Consider the following 17531-nt stretch of genomic DNA (forward strand, 5'->3'; position numbering starts at 1 on the left):
TGAATTATCTTGTGCATGCTTCCTGTATTCCTGAAGATAAGCTATTTCCACCGTGGGTTTAAGTTCCAGTTATTAAACATACTGCCTAACTTCAGGGTTTAAATTTGGTCAATTCAGATTTCCTATGCAGTGCTGTTCTCTCCTCTTCAAGGATTGTTTTCCTCCCTCCCCAGTACACCCAGTTCTGGGATGGTACCTGGCCTGGAAGAGCTCTATGGCATCATAACATCATGGCGGTGGGTCAGGGTTGTCTGGTCCAGGTGCTGCCTTCCAGACCTCTTGGCCTCTGCTGAGGCAGCTCATCATGGTTGGTCTTTAGATGCCTCTGTCCAGGTGTGTGCTGGTCTCTGTTGCAGCTTCCACTGGAGGGCTCAGTATACACCTTCCCTCCCTTGATCTGTCACAGGCCTTTTCCAATCCATTGTGCTCTCAACACTTCCTTTTGCATGTGTCTTTCTCTCTGCTCTGCCTCTTGGATCTTCCTGGAGAGGGAGAAACTGCCCTCCGTATCTCATGTGGCATCCTGCCACCTCTGTCCTCCCTCGTCTTCCTCATTGCTTTTTTCACCTAGCTCAGAGGTTCCAAATGGGGATCTCTGACTCAGGGGTGCTTGATGACAAAATGTTGACCATGATACAGGGAAATGGAAAAAAAAACCAAAATAATGTACTAAGATTTTCATCAGGCTAAATTTATATGATCTAAACTAAAAGAATATCCTTTATTCTGCATTTATGTACTCCCTTAATTTTTGTGTTAAAATATCCTTTTATAATGTGTTGGTAGTTGTAAAAAGTTATTTTGTCTGAAGTATCCTTAGTGGCAAAATTAAAAGCCGGCTTCCCCATGTTGTCTCTCCAGATTGGGGGAGGGGAAATTTCACTAGTCCATAAAATCTGAAAGGCTGAGAAGCACTCACCTGCCTATCCCTTATCCTCAGCTCAAGCTTTGTCTTCAGGGATCTAGCCTTGACCTTTCCCTCCGTATATCTCTATAGCAGGGGAGCCCATCCTCTGAGTTCCCTTAGGCTCTGGTTGCTTTGACTTGGCAGTTTTTGTAATTATTGACTGGTACTTTCTTTTCTTCTCAACTGAACTATAGGCTCTTTGAAGGCTGCTTGAAGACAGGAGCTGTCTTGTTCACCATTGTGTCCCTAGCAGAGCAGCTGGCACATGGTAGGCGATTAATGAATGTTTGTTGAATGAATGCAAGCTCTTGTAGTAAAAGGTCACTTTATGTCAGAGATGAGGAAACTGGGAGGGTGGTGCATGAATAGCTGACCCCCACTTCGCTTCTGTGGGACCGGTGCTATTGTATGGGTTCTTCCTTTTGTAGCTAATTGGAGGCTCTGAATATAATACAAATTACATAAAGATTATTTCTTTCTTGAAAGTCTCTAATATTAAAAGAATAGTTGTAAGGAAATTGGTAAGATTTAGAGTGCTAACTAAAATGTCTTGTTTATATAATGGCAGTGAATAGAATTATTCTCAACTGTAAATGTGGATTAAGTTAAACTACCTTGCTGTCTTGCACGTAACAGCTACATTAGGAAGTTAGTATCCAAGAAGAGAGACATTATTTTATTTAACTTCTGATTAAAATACTTTATACAGAGGTTGAAATCATTTGGAGAAAGGCATGAGTGGATACTGGAATTATTCACTTAAAAAATCGGGCTATTGAATTCCTTAAATATTAATTGGATAAGAATGAGCAGAACATTTCTCTCCCATTTTTAAGTGCAAATCTTCACTATATCCATCCCTGCCTTTAAACTCTGAGCCAGCCTGTCATGCTGTCCATAGGCATGACATAGATCTGTGAGAATGGGAGCAGTGGTCCTGGCCTCAGTCAGTTGGAAATTGGTTGGCCATAACTGAACTGCAGATTACCAGTAAGGATGGAGTCAGCATACTACTGAATTGTTTCTTTTGAGAGCTATTGCTGAGGGTAATCATTTAGAGGTTTCCATTTTGATTGACTTCCATGTACCAATGATTTTAAAGGCTGTCACAGTCAGGCCTGGGGAGCCAGACTCAGGGACCATTTTCGTGGAGCTAAAGACTGTGTTAACCACATTAGCTTTAGAAATATAAACCTAAACAAAGCCCAGTTTGTGAATTTCCAAATTCTCTAGCGCAACATCAGGCATATTGAATGTCTTGAATGTCTTTTTTCTTTGAAAAAAAATTATACCATCTATTCCTCCAAGTCTATTGAGAACAGATTCTAAGATCCCATTGGCTCCCTCTTCCTACACTCCCATCTGAGAAATACAAAAAGTAGCCAGTTTTGGAGCAATGAGAGTTTATTCTGCCTATGAGGGTGAGGGAGGAGACTTGGCTGGGTTTCTTGCTTCCTGAGGTCCATATTGTATTCCTTTGTTCTCCTGGCACACTCCCACATTTAGCCATCCTGGAACTCCAGAGAGGATGGAGGGGAGGATACCCGACAGGTGGAGGTGTACTCACCTTCAGGGCCAGAGACCCCCGTTAAGCAGATGCTAACTGCTAAAGCCAGGACCTGTGAGTGAATCTTCTTTTTTCCTTGGACCTGCAGCTCTGAGTCAAGCCAGCTTGCCTTCTCAAATACTAGAGCCAACGTGTTATCCTTAATGCTCTCATGACGTCTTCACTTAGTGTTGTCAGTAGAAATCTGGAGAGCAAATATTTTTGACACTGTAAACTTGTGGGTTCAGAAAAGATGTACAATTCTTTACAAATTCCAACTTGGGGATGAATGAGAGTGATTAATTTTGATATGTCATGATATCCTTAAAGGAAAGGTACATCACGAAATACATAAATGTATTTGTCCCTATATGTTTTGCATGTACTCGCTCGTGAAATTTCAGTTGTTAAGACGTTCAAACCTAGTTTGAAGTTCTTATGCTTCATTTTAGTAGTGAGATGGAAAAACCAACCACACATTTAACTTGAAATTCATGTTACTATAGTTATCTTTTATAGAGGTGTAGCAGTAGATGGTGTATAGTTTTAACATCAGATATATTTAGTGTTTCTGGTAGGCCTGTTCCAAGTAGAGGTGTTATAGTATATGGTTATATTTATAAATAGCACAAGGGGATATTTAACTTACTACACCGTCTTGGTATGCTATTCTTTTTTTGAAAGGTGACTAAAATTTTCTTTGAATATTTTTATCAATACCTACCTCTTTCCAAGACTGTTACACAAATCTGAAATCTCAGTGTTGCTACTGGGCATGACATTTCAGGAAAAAAAAAATCTTAGAGTTGTTTTAAATTTTTTGGCACATGGGTTAAAGTTCTTATAATAGTAGGAAATCTCTTTCAGCTTTGATTTTTTTTTTGACCTGATGAAATCACGGGTCATTTGGAATGGGAGCCCGACCTTGGTCTGGCCAAGGGAAGGCAGTGAGTGCGTTGGACTATAAAGGTCATGACCTGCTATCCTTGGAGGACATTCTCTTTTGCAGCCCTTAGGGAATTCTTGCTGTGTTAGCAGAGGAGTGTTGCTAATCCTGCTGGAACTTGCCTGGCTTCTGAAGGGTTTCTCTCTAAAGACTGCCTTGTGATTATCTAGGGCCAAGTGACGAATCAGAGAGGGGCCGCTGGCCTAAAAATAGTCACAGCTTAGGAGGAGGGCCTAAATGGCACAGAGCCTGCTGCTGCCTTCCTGCTGCCAGAAGATGATCACGTGAGGTGGACGGTTGGCAGTCAAGTGCGGAGGGTGCGTGTCTGAAGACAGGTGTGAAAAGTGGAGGAGAGAGTGAGTGTTTTCCTCCTGGCTTGTGTAAGGGGAGGTCAAAGTTTTAGTGATTGACTTTAAAAAACCTTAGAAACAGTAAAAGTAAATATTGGAGGTTATTCTTTTTATGAGGCTGGTGTCATGGGATATATTTCTAGATGTTTCTAATTTTCAAGAAAACATTTTGTATTTGATGTTAGTCACAGTATGTTTGAGGAATGGAAACAGTAACGTGACTTGTTTCCTATACTGCCTGGGAACCTGCAGTGAAGCCTTGTTTAAAAACTTGGGGACAACAGGTCATTTAAACACAGACCTACACATTTTAAATTGAAGTTTCTGGGAGGATTATTTAACATACTTACTAATGACTCTTTGGATACATATGGTGCACATTTTATGTTGAAGTCATGTGGGCGAGGAGAAACTTCAGTCTGCAATTCAGACACAGTCTGAAATGGTAGCTGTTTTCTGATTGGGTAGAACATATTCAAAACTGAATATTTATTTTAGAGACTTATTTTTTATATTTAAGGTAGAAATGTAGACAATCAGTGGTCAAAAGCGCAAGAGGACCCTTTTCCCTCCCAGCCTTCAGAGTGATTGTGGAGGTCTGATTAGATAAGAGGCGGAGAGTATTTTGTTTGAACATGTTGCTTTAGGAAGGGATGATCATTTTCAGGGATTCTTCCATTGCATCTCAGAGTTGGCTATTCAGTTTAAGCAATATCATCTGATTTGGGGGTGGCAGTGGAGAATCCCTTGCCTTTGAAGATAGTTTTTGTCACCCTTAGCACAAGCGCTAATCTGTTGCTAATTATTATTCTAGGTCAGTAGGTTTAATTTTTGTTAAGTATGATAGGAGATCCTACAGGGCTTTGAGAGTGGATTTGCATGAGCTGAGGACAATTCAGAAGGATCAGTCTGGTTACTGTGTGGAGAGTATATTGTAAGGAGATAGGAGGCTAATGATTTGCCCAGTTAGCCTTCCAGGAGAGAGACAGTGGTGGCTTGGGGCTGGGGCAATAGCCTAGGTGAGAAATGGTTGCATTTGGGATGTATTTTGAAGGTAGTGGCTGTTGGAGTTGCTATTGGGGTCGGAGGGAAAGAGAGGAATCAAGGCTGACTCCTAGGTTTTTGTCATGGTCAACTTGGGTGCACAGTGCTGTCTTTCACAGAGAATGAGAAACACTGGGACAAAAAGAAAGTCATCGGGGTCTAGAATCCTGGTGTTCTCTTTTAGATGCAGGACGTTTGAGAAGCCTGTTAGATATACAAATGCAGATGTTGAATTGACAGTTGGGTGTTCAAATCTGGAGCTTTAGGGAAAGATCAAGGCTAGAAATATGCTTGTGGGAGTTGTCATCAAACAATGTATTTATAACAAGATAATGAGTGTAGGAAGAGAAGGGGTTAAGAGGCTGAGCCCTGCCGTACTCCCAACATTTGGAGGTTGGTCAGAGAAGAATCCAGCAGAGGCATTTGCCAAGGAGCAGCCTGTGTGTTTAGGAGGATCGAGTAGAGCCTCTTAAGCCCAGCAAAGGAAGTGTCTTGCAGCTTAAACCCTATAGCGTGAAGAGTTTTGTTTCCCACACAGGGAGCACTTTTGTTCACTTTTTGGTAAGTGTGTCTGTGTGTAATCATTTAGAATCTGGGATAAGCTTAAGGATACCATGGTCAATTCAGCCACAAGCAAAAACAAGTACAACAAATCTTTTTAAAACACCAGAACATAAGATTTAGATACCCTGAGGCAACCTCATTTCAGGGAAATGTATACATTTTTGTTAATCGTTTCTGAAATATTGACCATGGATAGAGGGACCATGATACTCTCTGAGGGTCCCTAAAATCCAGAACACTTCACATCTGGCCACTGCCCATCGGGCTGTTTCAAGACCTCCATTCGCCTGGGTGCTTAGGAGGCCCCATTCCATGTCATATCAATATATTAAAATATAACCACACTTTGTGTATTTAAAGAGTTGAGTTGTCAACTTTTGATATAATACATTTAAAACCTTTCCATTTTTTGCCTCCTTACCTGCTACTTATTCCTCAGCTGCACACAGGACTTACTCAGAGACCACCCCCCCCATAATAGCAACCAGAATGCCCATGCTTTTCTTCATTGACTACAATTTCTGTTTGCGTAGTTGTGTTTTTTTTTTTTGTCTATTTTGTTCACTCTATAGTAACTCCTAGTAGAGTGTTTAACATACAATGGACACCCGAAAAATTTGATGAATGAATGTCATCCAGTATTAGAAAACAGATGTCTTAAAGGTGCCTCAGTAGCTTTGGTTTGATTTCCAAGCTTGGTGTCTTCTTTATTTTTAAGTCAGATTTATTGAAGTATAATTTACATACAGCAAAATTTGCCTTTTATAGGTGGGCATTTCATTTAATTTTGACATACACATAGTTGTGAAACAATCAACCACAATCAAAAAATAGAAATGTCTATCATGCCGAAAAGTTCCCTTGTGCCCCTTTCAGTCCTCTCCCCGCCCTTCCAGGAAAACTCTGATCTCAGTCCTGTGCTCCTGGTTTTGCTTTTCCAGATATTATGTAAATGGAATTATATGCCTTTTGTGTCTGGCATCTTTCATGTAGTATATGTATTTGAGATACAACTCCGTTGTTTGTATCAATGGTCTACCATTTTGTTTCTGAGCAGTATTTCATTGTATGGATGTACTACAATTTTGTTTATTCATCCACTAGTGATGGACATTTGTGTTATTTCTAGTTTTGGGGAATTATTAGATTTTTCTTCCTGATTTTAATTACTACCACAGACAGGAAATTGCAACAGCCTCAATAACCCACAGCCCCAAACCCCCATTTGTATCTGCTGTTTTCATTTTCTCATGTCTTTTTCTATGTATTTTACATGGTTGTCATCACAAAACACACAAACATTTTTCCTAGTTGTTTAGTAAACTGCATAGTTTTTAAATAGTTGCATTTCACTGAGTTACTCGACTGCAATTTTCTAATTAGTCCCGTGTGCGCATTCAGATTGTTTCTAAGTCAGTTTTAGAAAATATGCTAAAAATCCTCTGTTTAAAGTCTTTCCTGTGATAAATTCTTGGCAGCAGTTTACTGAAGGTTCTTAATCGAAAGTAATAGAAATCAATTCAAGCTAACTGGGGCAAAAATGGATAGGGGTTATAAGGGTATGGAATATTTCTTAGAACTCAGTGTCAAAGAAGTTGTCAGGAACCAAGTCAGGTCAGTCAGCCCCCCTCATTATTTTTCATTTCTGCTTCTCTCGGGACATTGGTAGCATTCTTCTCTCTGTGGACACTCGCTTCCTCTCCCTCTGGGTGCATGGAGGAAGGAGGCTCACTCTACGGGGCTTGGATTTGTGTATTTTTCAGTTCCAGGGAGTTCCGTGGACATACTGTGCCTGATTAGCTGTTTCAAATCCAGATGCTGGGGGAGAGAAAATCTGACCACAGTTGAGGCGGGTGTTGACACAGGGCTGGTTCATATAGCAGAGCCCACCTCACTGAGTAAAAGAGGCTGCTCTCAGAGAAAGGGAGTTGTGAACTGAACCTACGCTCAAAGGTTTCCATTTAAAGCAAGATTGCGTAAAATCCATTTTTATGACTGTTGAAGTTGCTTTCCAAAAGGGCAATTACAATTAGGTCTTAAAGAGGAGGGGCTTGGGGGGATATTACATGTATCTATTTTTTTATATTTGTATTTAGCTATTAAAAATAGTTGTTTACCACTTAATTTTGACCCATCACCTATGAGTGATGTTTAATGGGTAGCTAAGAGGATCTGATTTACAGCCAACATTTATTGAATGCTTACTTTATGTAAGCATTGTGCCCAAGACTTCTGTAAATACAAGGAAGTTTATTAGATAGCCCTTATTCTTGGAACCGTGCAATCAAGCCGAGATTTATTTAACCCTGGAGAGGGAGTTTCTTATTAAGTGGGCCTTTAGTGGGAGTGTTTGGTGTAGAGGTGGTTGCATAAGCCTTTGTCTGGAAACAGTATCAACACTGTTGTTGAATGGTTTGGGGGGCCCAGCAGGAACATGAGCACCTCAGTTTAACTCTGAAATGCCTGCGTAGAAGCCTGTTCCTAAGTTGCCTGCGTAGAAGCCTGTTCCTAAGTTGCCTGCGTAGAAGCCTGTTCCTAAGTTGCCTGCGTAGAAGCCTGTTCCTAAGTTGTGTGATTCAGTGTTGGGTTGTGTGTCTGGTGCTCACTTTGAGTTTTAGGCGCTAGCTGGAGTCAGCTAGATTGGCGAGGCTGCTTCACCTGGAGTCTACACCTGAGGTCTCCAGGGACCTGTCTATTGGCCATGGGTCTAGATGTTCGTCCTAGTGCCTTCCTCTTAGTCTTAAAGAACCTTGTCTAAAAATCTTTGTCAGTAAATGTGCTTTGGTCACTATCACAATTTTACTCTTCTCTGAAATCATTTGTCTGTTTTATGACTCTTATGTTGACAGAGTGAGCATTTAAATGAAGATTTTAACACAAAACTTGCGAACTTAAGTTATCTTCATATGTAGAAACAGATTCTTTCTATGTGACTGTCTAGTTCAGAAGAGCTTCTATCTGGCAGCTGTCTAGTGCCACAGTGATCAGTATGGTGATGAGTGCTGTAGTGTAGACCCCTTCCATTTGTGGATTTAACATTTGAGATCCAAATATTCATGAGGCAGCCAAAAGGTCTAAGATGCGTGGTATAGTATTTTCTCCTGTTCTGTAGACTGGGAAAGTTGAGGTAGCAATGATGTTAAACCATTAGCTCTGGCTCTTCCAGTCTGTGGTAGTGCCTTTTTTTTTTGAACTGTGGTAAAATATATATAACATAAAATTTACCATTTTAATCATTTTTAAGTATACAATTCAGTGGCATTAAGTATATTCACAGTGTTGTGTAACCATAACCACTATCTAGTTCCAGAATTTTTCTTCATCCCAAGCAGAGAGACCTTGAACTCACTAAAGATTAATTTCCCATTTAACCTTCCCACCAGCCCCTGATAACCTTTATTTTTCTTTCTGTCTCTATGAATAATTTACCTATTCTAAGTACCTCATGTAAGAGGAATCATACCATATTTATCCTTTAGTGTCTGGTTTATTTCACTTAGCATGTTTTCAAGGTTCATCTATTTGTAGCATGTATCGGAATGTCATTCCTTTTTATGGCTGAATAATGTTCCATTGCATCTGTGTACTACATTTTGTTTATTCATTCACCTGTCAAGGGACAATTGAGTTGCTTCCACTTTTTGGTTACTGTGAATAATGCTGCTGTGAACATGGGTGTACAAATATCTGTTCAAGTCCCTGCTTTTGGGTGTGTATCTAGGAGTGGAATGTGAGATCATATGTTAATTACATGCTTAAATTTTTTTTTTTTTTTTGCTAAGGAATACTGGCCCTGAGCTAACATCTGTTGCCAATCTTCCTCTTTTTTTGCTTGAGGAAGATTAGCCCTGAGCTACCATCCATGCCAGTCTTCCTCTATTTTGTATGTGAGTCACTGCCACAGCGTGGCTGACGAGTGGTGTAGGTCTGTGGCTGGGATCCAAACCCGAGAACCCAGGCCGCCAAAGCGGAATGTGCAGAAGTTAACCACTATGCCGTGGGGCCAGTGCCACATGTTTAACTTTTTGAGGAACCACCAAATTGTTTTCCACAGCTGCTGTACCATTTTACATTTCCTCCAACAATGCGAGAGTGTTCCAATTTCTTTACATCTTTGCCAGCATTTGGTAATAGGTGTACTAATGGGTGTGGCATGGTATCTCATAGTTTTGATTTGCATTTCCCGGAAGACTAATGATGTTGAGCATCTTTTCATGCACTTAGTGGCCCTATTTGCATATCTTCTTTGGAGAAATGTCTCTTCAAGTCCTTTGCTCACATGGACTTTTGAATTAAATTTTCTGTTCCTTGGCTTCATAGTCCTATATATTAGCTCTTTTGTGTGTAGGTATGTATGTCTTGATTCTTAAGAAGGTTGGATTGAAAGCGGGGAGGAAAGTTTTCTCTGTTTTGGTGGAAGATGTTGAAAAATTACAGGTGTCATCTTTTGAAGTAGAAATTTGCTCTTGGAGTTTTCAGGTTGTCTGTGTGCTCCCATACACATGGACCAGGCAGGTCCCTCCCCCTGTCTGATTGGAGCCAGGGGAGCCTGAGGCCTTATGTCCTGTTAGGGATTGTAAAGGGAGGAGGAGGAGGAGTCAGGATGGAGAGTGAGATTCCCTCCTTTTTCATTTCTTTATATTTTAGAAAGAGTAAACTTCCTCCCTTTTCTTCCTCCAGCCTCTATCCTCTTCTGACTCTTGAGACTGGAGATGGTGGTAGCCAAGTAGAAAAAGTAACTTTGATTCTCTTTTCTGACTTGGAATGCATTTTATTTTTCACATTGAAATAATGCCCTAACTTGCGTTCAGCTTCTTGGTCTTAATACGTGTTAAGGGTTTGGTAGGTCTTTTTGAACAAATAGTACTTATATTATGGATTAAATGGGTTTCAGTTTGGAGGCCAGCCTGGGAACCTCATCATCATTAATAGCATTGCTCTAGGAAAATTAGTTTTGGGGCTGGCCTGGTGGCATAGCAGTTAAGTGCTCGCGCTCCGCTTCGGTGGCCGGAGGTTTGCAGGTTTGGATCCCGGCTGTGCGCTGATGCACCGCTTGTCAAGCCATGCTGTGGCGGCGTCCCATATAAAGTAGAGGAAGATGGGCACAGATGTTAGCCCAGGGCCAATCTTCCTCAGCAAAAAGAGGAGGATTGGCATCCGATGTTAGCTCAGGGCTAATCCTCCTCACACACACAAAAAATTAGTTTGGGCTTAAAATAAATTTCCATGTGAGCTTTGGAAGATAACCTGCTTGGAAGTTGGGGACTGCCTGGTCCAGCAGTATAGCTAAAGGCTGTCTAATGAGGTGAGTGGAGCTGACAGAGGAGGTGTGTGTGCGCAGGCTGCAGCAGGTAAGAGCCTGGGCTTCAGCATGAGCGGGTTTGCATCTGAGTCCTGCTTACCTGGTCGGTGCTTTCTACCTCGGAAACACCAGCCGTTGATACACCTGTGTGCAGGTATGATGTCTGTGCACTGGTTGACAGAAACAGAAGTGATGAGGGGGACATGAGAGAGTTCTTCCTGGGAAGTCTCTCTTGGGTTTTGGTGCTCCATCAAAGAGTGTGTGACATCTTACCCTGAGTTGGCCTTTGTGCACGCAGGCTGCTGATGCAGACACTGGGCTGTCTGACTTGCTTCCAGCAACCCCAGAGCATCTCCAGGCTGTCTCTAATGACTGTGTGGCTAGCAGGATTCTTGCAGACTCTTCCCTCACTGCTGCACTTGGGTTTGGCGATCCAAGGCATTACAAAATATTTTAAAAGTTTTGTTCAGAGACGTTAATTTCCAGTGATGTTTAATTCATTATTTTTTTCCTTGGGAATCTGATTCCTAGTATTTCCATGTATTTTACTGTATACCTTCATTTCTCTTGGATCCTCACTGGTGTCTTAAGGGAAAAAAAGAGTTAGTTTCTCAGCCTAAGTTAACTTTTCAAATCAAGTTCACCACCCAAAGACTAATTACAATCCATCACCACGCACATGTGCCTACTCACCCCTTTTGCCTTCCTCCCTCCTTCCCCTCTGGTAACCACCAATCCAATCTGTCTCTATGAGATTGCTTGTTGTTGTCTTATCTTCTATTTATGAGTGAGATCATATGGTATTTGACCTTCTCCCTCAGACTTATTTCGCTTAGCATAATACCCTTGAGGTCCATCCATGTTGTCACAAATGGCCAGATTTCATTGTTTTTTATGGCCGAGTAGTATTCCATTGTGTACATATACCACATCTTCTTTATCTTTGGAGGTTTAATCTCTTTTTGATTCTCTTATATGGATTAAACAGTCTTGTCATATAATCTTCACAAAGTTCCTATGCCAGTACTTTTTCATAGACCTGTGTCCATTTTGTGGCTCCCTGCCTCTTATCTCTTTGTTTCTTTGTGATGAATCACAGGTGGTTGTGCAATTTCAGAGACTGAAGAACTACTCTGGTTATTTACTGAGCAATGATCTGAAATGTTTTTATTTGGTGCCTAGATCTTCATCATTGAGTGATACTGGGTTACAAAAAAGTTGAACATATGGTGTTTAGTTTTTTACCTAGTTTTTCTTTGTAGAAAAATTTAATCTGTTTTGAGATCCAGTAGAGTACATACTGAATGTACCGGATTCTTATCTGATTTGGCATCAGCGATTGTAGCCAAAAGTGCTTCCTTGTTATGACATCAATACAGATGAGGCTGGCCTCTTCTACTGGGAAGCAGGACCAGATAATTTTGTTTTAGCAGATGAACATGACTGTTGTAATTAGGAATCCCTTTATTTATCTCCTTTGTGGTGTAGTCAGTGGAAGGTTGGGAACAATAGGGATTTGGGTTCGGATAATACAAGCAAGATGTTTATGCTCGTTTTCACATGTAGCTTTGGGACACAGACTATTTACTTAGTATGTTACATTGGTGTAGGTCGTATTTAGTATTTTTTTGAAGTTGCTTTGTTCTGTAGGCTTGTCTCTAGTTTTTGCAGGCTTTCTTTTAGTGTATTTGATGTTCTTGATGCAGGATTAGTCTGTGGTACTCATGCCATTTCACCTAAAGTGATTAAATGCATAGTGTTAAAGAGGATAAAAATTTGGGTTTTAGCCTAAATGCACCATTAAATTTTGCTTTTCTTCCCCCTGCCCCATACTTTTATGAGGCAAGATGGTGGTGAGCCAAAGGGGAGATAAGAGTTTCTAATCCTGGTTCTGTCTCTACATGGTTGTATAAACTTGGAAGTCTTCAGGGCTGCTACATTGTACAATTTTAGGGGCACCGTTACCATCATCTTTACTGTAAATGGTACCCCTGGGGTTTCTTTTCCATAGAATATGGTGTGAATGGTGACTCCTAGAGTTACACAAGAGAGGCACTACTAGAAATCATCACTTATTCTCTCTAGACCACAGTTTTCTCACATAAGTAGGTTGGATGAAATAAACTCAGATACCCTAAGTACTGGAATGTGATACTCTAAGCATCAGTGTTAGCTAATCCCTCTTCCATGAGTGTTTACAAGAGAATAGTAAAATTATTTTTGTTAATGAGAGTAGTGTTTTATTTCAAGGGAAATTCATCTGTTGTGGTGTTTGACTTCATGTGTAGACTGCCTGCCTGCAAGACTTCTTGGCATGTATTTCAGGTGTCTGAGTTGGACAATCTGTTGTTGGAATTTGAAAGACATTTACTTAGGGATTACATTGACTATTTTGTAAAGTAACAGCCTTGATGACATTGGTTATTCATGTTGCAAAGAGCAGATATGCTGGCCCAAGATTCTGAATAAATGATTTCCACTTCTTTTAATTTCAGTTTCTGTGAAGGAAATGTTGATCAAAAAAGTACAATCTATAGTGAATGTTTTATTCCATTGGAGCATAAATATATCTTTAATATTTTGGTATTTAAAAAAGATTCTGAAAGTAATTATAAATATTTAAGTAATAATAGAAATGAAACAAATTTATAACGTGAAGATCCCTTCTACTCCCCGCCCAACTTGAGGGGGTGGTGGTGAACCATTGTAATGATATGGTACTTATCTTTCTAGAACTTTCCCTTACACATATAATGAGAATTATTATTAATTTGAGAATTTCCAAGTACACAGAACTTTCTAAGTTAAAGAAATATGAAACTCTTAAGAATTTGTTAGTATGGGAAATTAGTATAGGAAACGAGAAGAAAAATTGTAGATAGATAAAGTTTATACCTTAAATCTGAGTTCCTATTGAGATGTAGATGCATACTTAACATCTTTCCTTCAAAACCTTTTTTTTTTTTTTTTTTTTTTTTTTATTCAAGTCACTGGAATATTCTGGTTTCTTTAATCTGGAAGCAGTCACCCAGCAACAGTGAACACTGATTTAATCTGACAAATAAAAGTCCCTTCTGTTTTCAGAGATGGTCTAGATAGACCAGTAAGTTGCTTACTTTACAGAACTTTTCGTTTTGTTTTGTTTTGAGTTTTAATCTAAGTGATGTACAGTATAACCAAGAAAATCTGCATATAGTTTTATTGCCTATAAGACTCAGAAAAGTCTGTGATGTTTTGTTGGCAGAGAGTCCAAGGAAAATTCTTTAGTTTGGAAAAAAAAAAAAGTCATTACGCTCAGCCGTATTATTGCTGCAAGGCCAGGCTGGTCTTTGAATAATGTGGTCTCCTGAGAGGATTCGTTGTATGGCCTGTTGGATTTCTTTTTGTCTGGTTGTAGTTTTGGCGTTGCTGTATGAAAAAGACAATCTCTAAGGTGCAACCAAGAGATTTTTTTTTTTTTTTGACAAATAACTTCAAGACATTGCTTGCTTACTTTCACAACTGTCAATTTTGATTTCTGAGGAATGTAAGTAAGTTACCTTGATATAGTTGATTTGGGGTATTGAAATTAAGCAAAACCACTAGAGTTGATTAAGTTTTAGAAGTGACATTTTTTAAAAAGCTGCTTTTTAAATCTTATACTTTTCATCTGCTTATATTCTGTGATATTTAATGAAATATCCGTACTTCAAGATAAATTCTAGAATGTGTGAAAATGCAAGGATTATTATGAAGAAATGTAAATATACTCTTACCTACTTTTTGGAGAGGAAAAGAGTTAAGTGTGGTGCTGTGTTTTGGGCTAAAGTTGTTAAATACAAAAACTCTCATTAGGCAACATGTACAAATTTTATACATCATTACAACTGGCCATGGTCATTTTATGGTTACACTTACAAAAGCAAAGAGTGGGGTGGGAAATTATTCCATATATACTTTAGTTTACTGTATCATCTGAAGTGCCTAGATCCTTGTTCATTTGGCCAGCTCTGCATTGTGATTCTGGTTATAGTTCTGAGTGCGTGTGTGTGTGTGTGTGTGTGTGTGTGTGTATGTATGTATGTAAACAGAGAGTAGGTGAATGAGGCAGAGTGGGAGGCAGGAGAGGAAGAAAACTAGAACTCCTTGAATATTTATGATTTAAAATGCTCTGAGCACGTTGAACCTGGCAATTTGGCTTCCTCACTATCTTAGCAACAAGATATGAGGATTAGGGGAACACAACTTTGTTATTTATGCTGTTTTACGATATGTTTAAAGAATGTAGGATGTCCTGAAACAGTTATTTGTAAAAGGAAAATGTTAAAACGTTTTACTTAGTAAAATCACTGGCGAAGCTTTCGGGAATGCAGTTTTAAGAGTTTGTGAATGTGTGGGGTCTTTCACAGGCTGATTTTGAGCTTTTAGCAAATTCTTAAGCCAGAAAAATCTTGGAATAAAAGTATACTTTTGGAATTAAGTCCAGGAATCAAAATTCTTGAACCTCAGGTCAGTTAATTGGCTTTGTGTTGAGTTTTCTAGCATACTTGAGCTAGGAGCTTTTCTTCAGTAGTGGTGTCCTTGTCATAATTGGCTCTCATGTGGTTTTGGGAGTGGGTGGGGAAAAGGGGGATATATTTTTGTTGAGATAGTTTTGTTTTACCGCGGCATAAATTTTCTTTGATCGCAGTCATCGTTGAGTAATATTTTCACTTAAACACTCTTAAGATTGTGTGTGTTAGAAAGAAGTGAATTACTGTTCCTTGGACGATTAAACTAAATAGTATCTGTCTCTGTGCTGAATAAATTATTCATTTTAACCTAGATCTCTTATTTGTTCTTTGAACTTCTTCATTTGTTGCTTGGAATGGGTAAAAAACCTTTTAGCACCAAGTGCGCCCAGAATTAGTATCCTAAACTCAGGTATTAGTTTATTTATAGAAAAAAGAGAGAATATTATAAAACTCTTAAAATTTATACTAAATGCTTAAATCCTTTTTGTGTCTACCTAGTATGTGATTATTTATGCAGCTTTCCTATGCTCTCTGCTGTAGCTTCCTTCTTAATATATTAATATAAGTGAAATAGCCTTTTAAAATAGTGTTTTCTTCAAGAGCCCTGTATTGGGCACTTACTGTACGCCAAGCTCTCTGCTCCTCGGTGCAGATAACACAGAGGTGAGCCTTTTAAGCTTCATCTGGCTTTGTGTTTCCTTTCCGTCTCACCACCGCTGTGTTAGTTCAGATCCATCGCAACAATTTCCTGCCGTCGGTCTTTCCTCGCTGGGACATCTTCAGCCAAACCAAAGTGTTAGTGTCCATCTTAACAGCTTTGGCAGACTCGCACTGTTCCCAGAATAGAATCCAAACTCCTGAGCTTAACCGACTGCTGCCGTTTATCCTGCCCACAGCCACTTTGAGCTTCTTACTGTTTCCGATCATTCCAGCCCCTTCACGCCTCAGAGCCAACGTGATTCCTTCTGGCCGCGTTGCCTGTCTTTCCATTTCTACTTGATATTTTCCCCGACTTCCTTTGGCAAACATAAATCTTCTCTTCGTTGTGGTTTGTTCGTTCCTTCTGTCGTGCACTGACCTTTTCTCTGGTAAGGCACTTACCTTGTTATGTCTCACTGCTACACAGGGCCCCTAATCCAGTGTACAACGGCCCCAGAACCTAACCATGCCCAGCACATGGTAGACATCAAATACATCTTTCAAACAGTCTCCCTAGTTGTATTCATTTTGTGATTTTACCAGTCCACAATTTTTGATTGAATACAAATTTTAGTCCAAGATCGGAGAGCACCACTGCCTTTAATCACACTTAAGAAGTGAACCATTCAAGAAGTTTTATTCATTGAAAAGCAAAACTAGACTGAAAATAAGCTCGATGGACCATCTTTATGAAAAGAAACTAAATTTTTCTATTATATCAGAATGGTTGAGAGTGATCCGTGAGCTTTCCTTAGGGTCTGCAAGCCTACCACCATAGTTGTCATAACTATTACATGTGTGTCATAACTATGAAAGGATCATCTCTCTCAGGTCGTCTTCCCTGAGTCTAGCAAGGTACTTTCAGAATGGATCTGAGTTTAAGGCATCCTGGTTTCTAGAAAACCTCTATTAAAATGTAAATAGGTAATCATGGAGGCCTAAGTACTAACCTATTAGTGGAGTTAGGGCACTGGATCTGTGGTAAGTGTGGCAGAGATTGCTGTTTGTCCCTCAGTCCCCATTTTTCCCCTCTTGTATGTTATAGAATTTTTAGCTGGATCCCGGTAGCCTGTATTGGTGTCCATTCCCAGCCTGCCTTGTAGGCAGGGGTGGCTGTGTGATTAAGCGATGGCCACCTGTGTAAGTGTGGTGTTCCATGAGGTAGTTTCCATACTTGTTGCGTCTTCATCCTTCTTCTACCCTGTTCAGTGACGCTCAGATAGTGCTATTTTGGGCCACAGGTTGAGGTCATGCACAGCAGAGGCGTGAGAAAGGTGGATCCTGGGTCCCTGAAAGCTGGGTCCCTTAATCCTGGACCACCATGCAGACTTTTGAATGAGAAAGAAGTAGACGTTTGTCTTGTTTTTTTTGCCACTTATTTGAGGTTTTCTGTCTCCTGTGGCTAGACCTTGAATCCCAAATACTGTAGTATGCTTTATGACCTTGGACGGCAGTGTCCAGACAGGGGAAGTAAGAACTGCCTAGAACCACAGTGTGTTCTCTGGAGTGGGCAGAGATTCGGTTGATCACATTCTAAGAGAATTTAAGTGTCAGATTGGTGTTAAGAGTCCATAGATCATTTTTAAGGTCTCTTCTAACCCTGAAAGTCAATGACTTTGAAATGTTGAGCTTTGTTTTAATAAATTACCATATTTCATCATTTCTAAGACACCTGTTAAT

The 17531-nt window shown here is 39.9% G+C and overlaps 1 protein-coding gene across 3 annotated transcripts in view; it reads left to right on the forward strand.

Annotated features, from left to right (window-relative positions):
* Positions 1-17531, forward strand: part of MTUS1 (microtubule associated scaffold protein 1) — a 143798-nt gene that overhangs the window by 13218 nt on the left and 113049 nt on the right. The window contains exon 2 of one of the 3 annotated variants that reach the window (XM_087418439.1): positions 1102-1175. The exons of the other annotated variants lie outside the window; for them this stretch is intronic. The gene's annotated coding sequence lies outside the window, so the exon portion shown is untranslated. The remainder of the gene's footprint in view (positions 1-1101; positions 1176-17531) is intronic. 3 annotated transcript variants of the gene reach the window in all.

This window comes from Ceratotherium simum, chromosome 28, assembly GCF_057802395.1.
Source record: "Ceratotherium simum simum isolate JZ-2026a chromosome 28, ASM5780239v1, whole genome shotgun sequence".
Classification (NCBI taxonomy): Eukaryota; Metazoa; Chordata; class Mammalia; order Perissodactyla; family Rhinocerotidae; genus Ceratotherium; species Ceratotherium simum.